The sequence below is a fragment of the Condylura cristata genome, unplaced genomic scaffold (genome assembly GCF_000260355.1).
Source record: "Condylura cristata isolate star-nosed mole 26May11 unplaced genomic scaffold, ConCri1.0 scaffold00032, whole genome shotgun sequence".
Lineage (NCBI taxonomy): Eukaryota > Metazoa > Chordata > Mammalia > Eulipotyphla > Talpidae > Condylura > Condylura cristata.
In genome coordinates this window covers 8,664,865-8,673,544 of record NW_004567133.1, presented here as the reverse complement: position 1 = coordinate 8,673,544, position 8,680 = coordinate 8,664,865, and positions in this window count along the sequence as shown.

Genomic DNA, 8,680 nt, shown 5'->3' with positions numbered 1-8,680 from the left:
GGACTTCTAGGCAGGGTGCAGGAGTGTGGCCCCACCTCAACACCACAGTGAGGAGAGTGACCCATCCCTGACCCGCCAGAATCCTCAGACATGACCTTGGCATGACATTGCTATAAATTCTCAGCATTTCAGGGCTGGGATGAACATTCAGGTGTCTCTAAACAGCTTCTGCACCTCTCTCACGTCTCAACAGACAGAATGAACAAGTGGGGGGTCTGATGGCTGTGGGGACTTGGGGGGTGGAAGGACAGTGCTGCAGTGCCCCAGGCCGGCCCAACCTCCCAAGGTCAAGTGCACCAACAGCTGGGCTCATGGAAGCACTCGGGGCTACCTGCAGGGGCTGCTCCGTCCAGTCATCCTTGCAGCCAACACCCCAACCCCAACAAGCTGCTCTTCCTTGCCTTCCTCTGCAGCTCTTGGGGTGGGGTTCGATTTGCACAGCAGCGTTTCATCTCAGTGGTGAGGGGGTGAAGCTGTTTCCAGCTCGAGGGGGCAGAGGTTGCCTTCACCGTCCATCTGGTACATGCTCGTGCACACACAGGCGCCCGCGTGGGCTCACACACCAGGCGTGGATGCTTCTTTTGCTGTGACGCAGGCTGTGCTTTGGGTTGCTGCTGTCATGTTACATATTACAGAACCTGCCAAGTTGACCCCCCATATGCCGGCACCCACTTGAGCCCCACAAGCACGTAAAACTTGGCCAATACTTGTGATCACAAAACATATTCATTGTTGTGACTGTAGTGGCTGTCAGATTTTTTTGTTGTTGTTGTACTTAATTCTGATCAACATAAATGTTTCTAACATCTCTTAATATTGGGGGGGGGGTTCCTACAGGCTGGTAGGCCACACGAAGCCAGGGGTTTATGTCTTTATGTGTGTTACTGATGAGTGCTTGGCACCTGTACACACTGTGCACACAGTAGGAGCTTAATAAATATGTAGTGGCTGGATAAAGGGAGAGAGTAAAGCATTGACAGATTTCATGATACAAAGTTGGGAGAGGAGTGGCTCATCTTTAAACGACCCCTCACCTGCCCTCACAGCCTGCCCCACACCTCCCACACCCCCCTGCGTGCAAGGAAGGTTAGCACTTGAGGGCCACGTGGGTGGCCTCTCAGAGATGGCGGGCTGCGCACACAGGTGAACAGCTGCACCTCTTTGTCCCCTCCTCTTTCTCGTTTAACATGCTCTTACTTTCCGCTCTCGGAGGGTACGCCTGGCAATACCCCTGTCTCCGACACGCTCCAATGAGACCCCGCATCTCCACCACCCGAGGACAGAGAAGGGAGCCTCCATGAGTCAGGATGAGGGTGACTTCATGGGTGGACCCCCCAGGTGTTGGAGAAGCAGCCTTGGGGCGCTGAGGTGCACGTGAGCCCGCACAGGGGTGCCCCCACCATTGCCGGGCTAAGATGCGCCCCACCCCCACCTGCGCGGGTGCAGCTGGGCCTTGCATCTTCAAGTGGGGGTGAGAGGTGGCTGGAAACCGGGCGACCTGGTTTCTATTTCCAGATCCGCCTCTGACTCACTGTGACCATGGGCAAGTCCCTGTGTGCCCACATCACCGTCTCTGTGAAATGGGCATAATTATACCCACCCCGGCGTACTTAAAAGGATGACACCCGGAGCCGTGAGGAAACCTTCAGAGGAGATCATGTGTTTCGGCTGGGGAGGAAGCAATTAACAGAGAGGTCCTAAGGGATGATAAGCGAGATGATTTTAAGTGATGCATGCAGGAATCTTTTTTAAATAGTGAAATTATTTTAATGTGTCTTGGGCAAAAATGGCTTAGCACATCAGCTTAGCGCCTGGGCATAGAGCTACTTAGTAGTGTCCGTGGGGTGGCTGAGGATGAGGCTGAATTTTTTAGCAAGGAAAGTGGGCGGAGGTGACCTGATGGATCCAATAAATGATGATACAATAATGATGCTGGGATTTAGCAAGGGCGCAAGACAATAAGTAAGTGCTTGGGGGAAATCCCAAAGACTGACATGAAATCCCATCGGAATCCATTCAAACGAAACATAGTAAGGGCCCAGGGAAGCGGTGCTGCACACTGCGAAGAGCAGGTTCCTCACCAACCACGCGCTTCTCTGCCCCAGCTCATTCTTCCTTGTGCCGCCATTTAACTACTTAACAACCAAGAAAACATTCGGAGCGGTGTGGTTATGAAAACAAGCCTGGGGTTGGATTTGAGCTGAAAGGTGCAGATCCTTGCTGAGAAGTAAGGAACTTGTTGAACAGGATAACTGCGAGGGCCCCCAATACACAGAACACAGCCTGGGTGAAGCCCGTGTGTGGATCACTCGTATATGTATGAACAGCGTTAATGCTACAAAGATTTGTTTTTATATTTTTATTTATGTATGCATACAAGAGCTAGGGGTTAGGCAGGAGGGGTGGGGGGGTGAGAGGATTCACCAGAGACAGAGTGGGGAGAGAACAGGTGAATCTACTGAAATACACTGCTGAGGGGAGCAGCGGGCAGACAGGAGAAGTCTGCTGTGCCCTGTGGGTCAGCTCCCTGGCCGGGGATCAAACTCATGCTGCAGGTGTTGGTGATAGCAAGATAGTGATGAGACTTAATTCCTTGTGCCACCAGGGTCCCAACATATTAATGTTTTATTTACCTCCCACCCCTCCTGTAAAGTATCCTAATGAACTCAGGGATTTTTTAATGCATTTAATATGTTTCAATTCATTTCAGGGCTTTTTTTTTTTTATAAAAGATGCTGGGCTTGTCCTCCTCACCCCTTTGCCAGTCTGGAGGCCTTGGAGAACCTCTCCACCAGCCCAGTCACCTTCCATAAGATGGTCAGGCTCTCTTATACATTTCCTGCACCAAAACTATTTTCAGTCATTTTGCTAAGAAGCCCTGGTTCCTTTTAATTAAGAATGGTATAGAGAGAGCAAAATCCGGGTGCCTGCAATGCACACAATATTTGCATTTATAAATAGAAACGATGGCCAGGGTATGCCTTGGCCCCTGCAAAGATTCTGGCCGCTCCCCTCAAAGTCTTGTCCACCATCTTAGCCTGGTTCAGTGAGCCCCACCTATGACTGTCCCCAGAGAGCTGTTCTAGAACAAAGGGTCAGTCAGGTTCTGGGGCTGCCCTGGCAGAGGCAGAAACATGAAAGATTTTTCAATAACCAGAGTCAAATCCCCGTTCAAATTAACCTTCAATTAACTATAAAAATCCAGCTACCCAGAACTCTTATTCTTTGATAACCTTGGATAATTGAGGTTTTGCTGCAAAAATAAGTACAGGGTTTTTAATGAAAGCATCTGCCCTACCATTTAGAGGGGTCATAAAGTCAGATATCCACAAAAGTCAAAGTAGGGAATTGCTCATTTTAAAAAATGAGTAAAGTGGGCTAGGTATAAGACAATAAGGAATGGAGAGAATTGAGGACACGTTCTCTATCTTGGGGGGCAGCAGCTATTCAGCTCTCACAGAATATTATTATTTTCATGAAGACAGTTGTTAGATTGCTCTGATTTTTCAAAAGATGAAGAAAATCTAGAGTTTAAAAAGTGAACTATCATTTTGATATGGCAATAGATGAGAATGTTTTGTTAAAACTTCGCATCAATATAATTCATGCACAACGGTAGTTGCTATGAATGTAGACATCTGATGAACCACCATCCCGTTGAAGATGTTTTCATTACCTGCAAGGGTGGGGAACGTCTAGTGAAGCCATGGTTCACTGCAGACCCAGCCGCTACTGGCCTAGAGATGAGTGTGTCTTTCTAGTCTTCTTGTGAATGGAATCATAGAGCACATACTTGCCCGTACTTACTCTTGCTTCCCTTGACTATTCACCCATGTTTTTGTTTGTAACAATAGTTGGTGCCTTTTATGTCTGAATAGTATCCCATTGTGTGTCTGTGCCACAATGTGTTTATTTGTTCACCTGTTCGTGCACGTTTGGATCACTTCCAGTTGGCTATTAATGGCTGAAGCTGTTGTGAAAATACCTGGGCACAAGTCATTGTGGGAACTATGTTACAGTTCTCTTAGATAAATAAAAAGCAGAATTTTAGATAAATAAAAGCAGAACTAGGTCACAGGATAAGTGTCCATCACTCTAGAGGACCTGCCAATCTGTTTCCCACTCAGCCTGTCCTGGTGGAGAGTTCTGGCTGCTCCACCCCTCACTGACCCCAGGCCTGTCCACCCTAGTGGGTGGACTAGAAGTGGTGTCCCATTGTGGTTTGGATCTGCGTTTCCCTAGTGATGATTTTAGCATCTTTTTGTGTGTTGATTATGGGTCATTCATGTCTTCTTTGATGCAGTATCATTTCAAATATGTTTGGATTGTTTGTCTAATATGACTGAGTTTTAAGAATTCTTTATACAGTCTGCATACACATTCTTTGTCACATGTGTTCTTTGAAGTATTGTCTCCCAGTGATTTGGTTTTCAATTTTCTTAACAGATGTTTTTATTTCAATAAAGTGTAACTTCTAAAGATTTTATGATGCATGATTTTAGTTTCCTATGTAAAGCTCCTTGCCTACCCCAAATCTGCACAGATTTTTCTCCTATGTTTTCTTGTGGATGCTTTACAGTCTTAGTTCTTGTGTTTAGGTCTCTGGTCTATATCGAGTTAATTTTCATATCTAGTGTGGGTCAGGAATTGAAAGTCATGCTGGACATGTGGACATCCATTTGTTCCAGCATCTTTTATTGAATAACCTTCCCTCTCTGCGTTGAATTACTTTGGTACCTGTGTACATCTATTTCTGGACACTGTCTCTCTCCAACCATCAGTATGATCAGTGTACTAAGTAATTCTTGATATCAGATAGTGTGTGTCCTTCAACTTTGTTCTTTTTCAAAAGTCTTGTTTTCTATTTTCCATATAAAATTTAGAATCAGCTTGTTGGTTTTTAGGAAAATTCTGCTGGGATTTTGACTGGGGTCAAATTAACTCTAGAGAAAATTTGAAGTTCATTGTCATCTAAACAATAATGGTCTTCTCATCCATTAACATGGCATATCTTTCTGTTTATTTAGGTTGTAGTTAATTTAGATGTTTCTTTAAAACTGTTAAAGGTGAACCTCCCTGGTGGTGCAGGGGTTAAAGACACAGCACTATGAAGCTATCCTCAGCCACTGCAGCATGAGTTAAATGACCCACATGGTGCAGCAGACCTTTTCTATCTCATGCGTTCCTCCCTTCAGCAGTGTATTTCAGTCAGTCTGCCTGTTCTGCTCCCCACTCTATCTCTGGTGAATCTTCTCACCCCCTCACCTCTGGTCTGCACCCCAGTTCTTGTAGCATAAATAAGTAAAAATTTTTTAAATGAGCAAAGGATCCAAATAGATATTTCTCCAAAGAAAAAATACAGACAATGTTATGATCAATATGGACATGAAAAGATGTCAACATCATTAGCTACCAGAAAACAGCAAATCAAAGCAAAGAGAAGCTGCCACCCCACACTCACTAAGGTGGCTGCTATCACTTCTTGACCAGGTAAAACAAGTGGCGGGATGTAAGGAAGTTGGGTCAGTCCTGCCCTGCAGCTAGGAATGCAAAATAATGCAGCTGTTTTAGAAAACAATGTGGGGCCCTCCCTGGTGGCACAGCGGGTTAAAGCACAGCACTAAGAAGCTAAAGCCACTTCAAGAAGCTAAAGCCACTTCCGCATGAGTTCGAATCCCGCCTGCCCCGGAGGTGACCACATGGCGTGGCAGACCTCTCCTGACCCGCCCGCTGCTCCCCTCAGCAGTGTACTTCGTTGATCTGCCTGTTCTGCTCCCCACTCTGTCTCTGGTGAAGCCTCTCACCCTCCGCATCTCTGGCCTTATTTATTCTGTATGAATAAATAAATAAATCTTAAAAAAAAAAAAGCAAACAATGTGACCATCTGTCATCAAAACATAAAATTGCTATGACCCAGTGGAGAGATCCATCGACGGCCACATATATCCCCAAGAGAAAGGAACACATTGTCACACAACACCTCCGATGCGATTGCTCATAGCAGCATTATTCAGAAGAGTCCAGAAGACAAGACACTCCAAATACCCATCAGTTGACAAACAGATAAATAAGACATGGTCCAGGCAATATTGTTTGGCAATGAAAGGAAACAAAGTGCCGACGATGCTATGCCATGATGGAATGTGCGAAACAGCAAAGACCAGCCACAGAAGACCGCAGCACACAGGGTTCGTTTACATAAGTGTCCAGAACAGGCAAATCCATAGCAAGAGGAGTGTCTGGGATGAGAGGGTAGAAGGAATGAGGGGTGACTGCTAATGCGTACAGGTTCTTGGGGGAGGGTGGACATAAGAATGTATCTAAATTCACTGTGGAGATGACTGGACAGCTCTACGAGTATACTAAATTCACTGAATTCTACACTTGAAATGGATGTGACCCATATGAACGGCATCGCGATAAAGCTGTTATTTTTATAAAGGAAATTATAGTTTGAAAACACTGTGCTAGCCTCAACCAAAACCTTTTGCAATCCATTAGGCCTGTGATTGGACCCATAGTTCACAGCCAGCCATCGGCAACCTCTCTTTTAGAAGACTGAGAAGAAATGGTCATAGCGACAGCATTTATGTGTCAAAATAATGAGAGACACTTCCAGTTAGACTTTTACCAAGACAGTGAGCCAAATCTGGGGGAAACTTGTCTCTGAAAGTGGGTAGATGTTTTCTTCCTTTTATTAGAACACGGAAACGATCGCACACAATATTTTTTGTTTTTGCACGTGATGCCAGCAACATCTACCACGAGTTCAAGGCCAAGGAGCAGATAGCCATCTGAGACTCCCCCAAGCATGACTGTTCTCTTGTCCTGTATCCACACTTGGGCTCAATCTCCATTTGGCTTGTTTGGGTTGGTTTAAGCTGAAAGCTGGTTTAAATCTTTCTACACAAACTGTGTATACATTCCAAACCCTGACCACTCATCGCTTAGGGAGTGAAATCTCACTAGGACAGCAAAAAGGTGTTGGTAGCAATTACTGATAGTTTCACTTGACTAGCGGCCTGGGGGACTGAACTAGTTAAGAGATAAACCAGTACTCAACCAACTTCTCTCATTTGCCAACTATGGGCAGTTTGGACTACATGTGATGCTGTTGTTTACCCAGTAGTTTTCTTTAAATTTATCTCTTTTTGCACGAGTTGTATTTAAGAACCTACAACAAAAGCCAGAGTCTCTTGTCCTACATGAAAAATCCTGCTTCAAAATAAGCCCAGTGAGCTCTCCCTGGTGGCGCAACGGATTAAAGCCCTGCATCATAAAGCTCTCCGAAGCCACTGCAGCACGAGTTCGATCCCCAGCCAGGGAGCTGACTCACATGGCGCAGCAGACCTCTCCTGACCTGCCTACTGCTCCCCTCAGCAGTGTACTTTGTCAATCTGCCTGTTCTGCTCCCCACTATCTCTGGTGAATGCTCTCATCCACCACACCTCTGGCCTGTACCCCAGTCCTGTAAGCATAAATAAATCTTAAAAAAAAAAAAAAGCCCAGTGTAAACATCATACTGTTCCTTCTCGCTGACCAAGCTCCCAGCCCAAGGCCCCACTGTGAAAAGGGGAGCTGAGCAGGGTGAGCAGGGTGGGAGAGATGTCAGCATCTGGGACTCTGAGACTCTGTCCTTGACAGAAGCCAAAGGGTCACACGAGAATGGAGACAGGAAGATGGCAGGGAGCCCTTCCGCTGTCTCTTTCACAGCTGCTTGCTGGAGCCTACCACACAGCTCATGTCTCAGGCCTTGCAGTACTGGGCTGTATAAGACAGGTGACGCCCCGTTCTTTTCATGTTATAACTGTGGGTAATAGCATCTAAAAATGAAACAGTGTAGGAAACCTTGCAGAGCCCACTCATGGGGCCACTTGGTATTTGACATTGCTCTGACAGGTAGTTGTTATCTATTATTTCACTTGCCATCTATTATTTCAGAGCAGGGAATGGGCCATCTGGGGGAGGGCGGTTGGGTCAGTCTTTGAACTGGGCAGGCACACAGAGTTTGGTTTCCATCAGAGCAGGGGTGGCAGCATTAGAGGGGAGCCCCGATGCTTGGCCAGCATCCTTTCTGGGGAAAAGGTGTGGGGTGTTACTTTGTCAAAGAAGTAGGTCAGGAGTGAACATGTTTGTGCAAGTTTGGAACCTCTGTTTAGGTATGACGATCTGCTGTTATTCATTTGGCTGTGGGGTGACCCAGGCACTGTACTAGGCTTGCCAAGGATACAGAGCAGCCACCTGAAATCATTTATTGTCTCACAAGAGTGAGAAGCTGCAGGAACAGGTTACAACACAGACTAGAACTGTGAGTTTCTTTCTATGAAGTTTCTGATGATTGTGATTGGCAGACATGCAATTGGGATCAGCATAAGTAAGGAAAAAAAAAATGGACTGGTTCCCATAGCTGATGAAGCCAGGAATAAATGGCTCCAGGAATGGCTGGATCCAGGCCCTGGGGAAGTGATCACTCAAAGCCCTGTAGCTAGAAAGTTGTGGAGCGGGATTCAAAGCCACACTCTTCCACCCCTGGCACCTAAGAGCACAGAGTCCCAATGCCCTGAGACACTTGGGAATTATGCACTGTCATTGGATTCTTTGGTTAAACCTACCTGCTAACAGCTGGCAACAAGGGAAGCTGATCCTGGGCACAAGTCTGCCAGTCACATTCCTTTTGCTG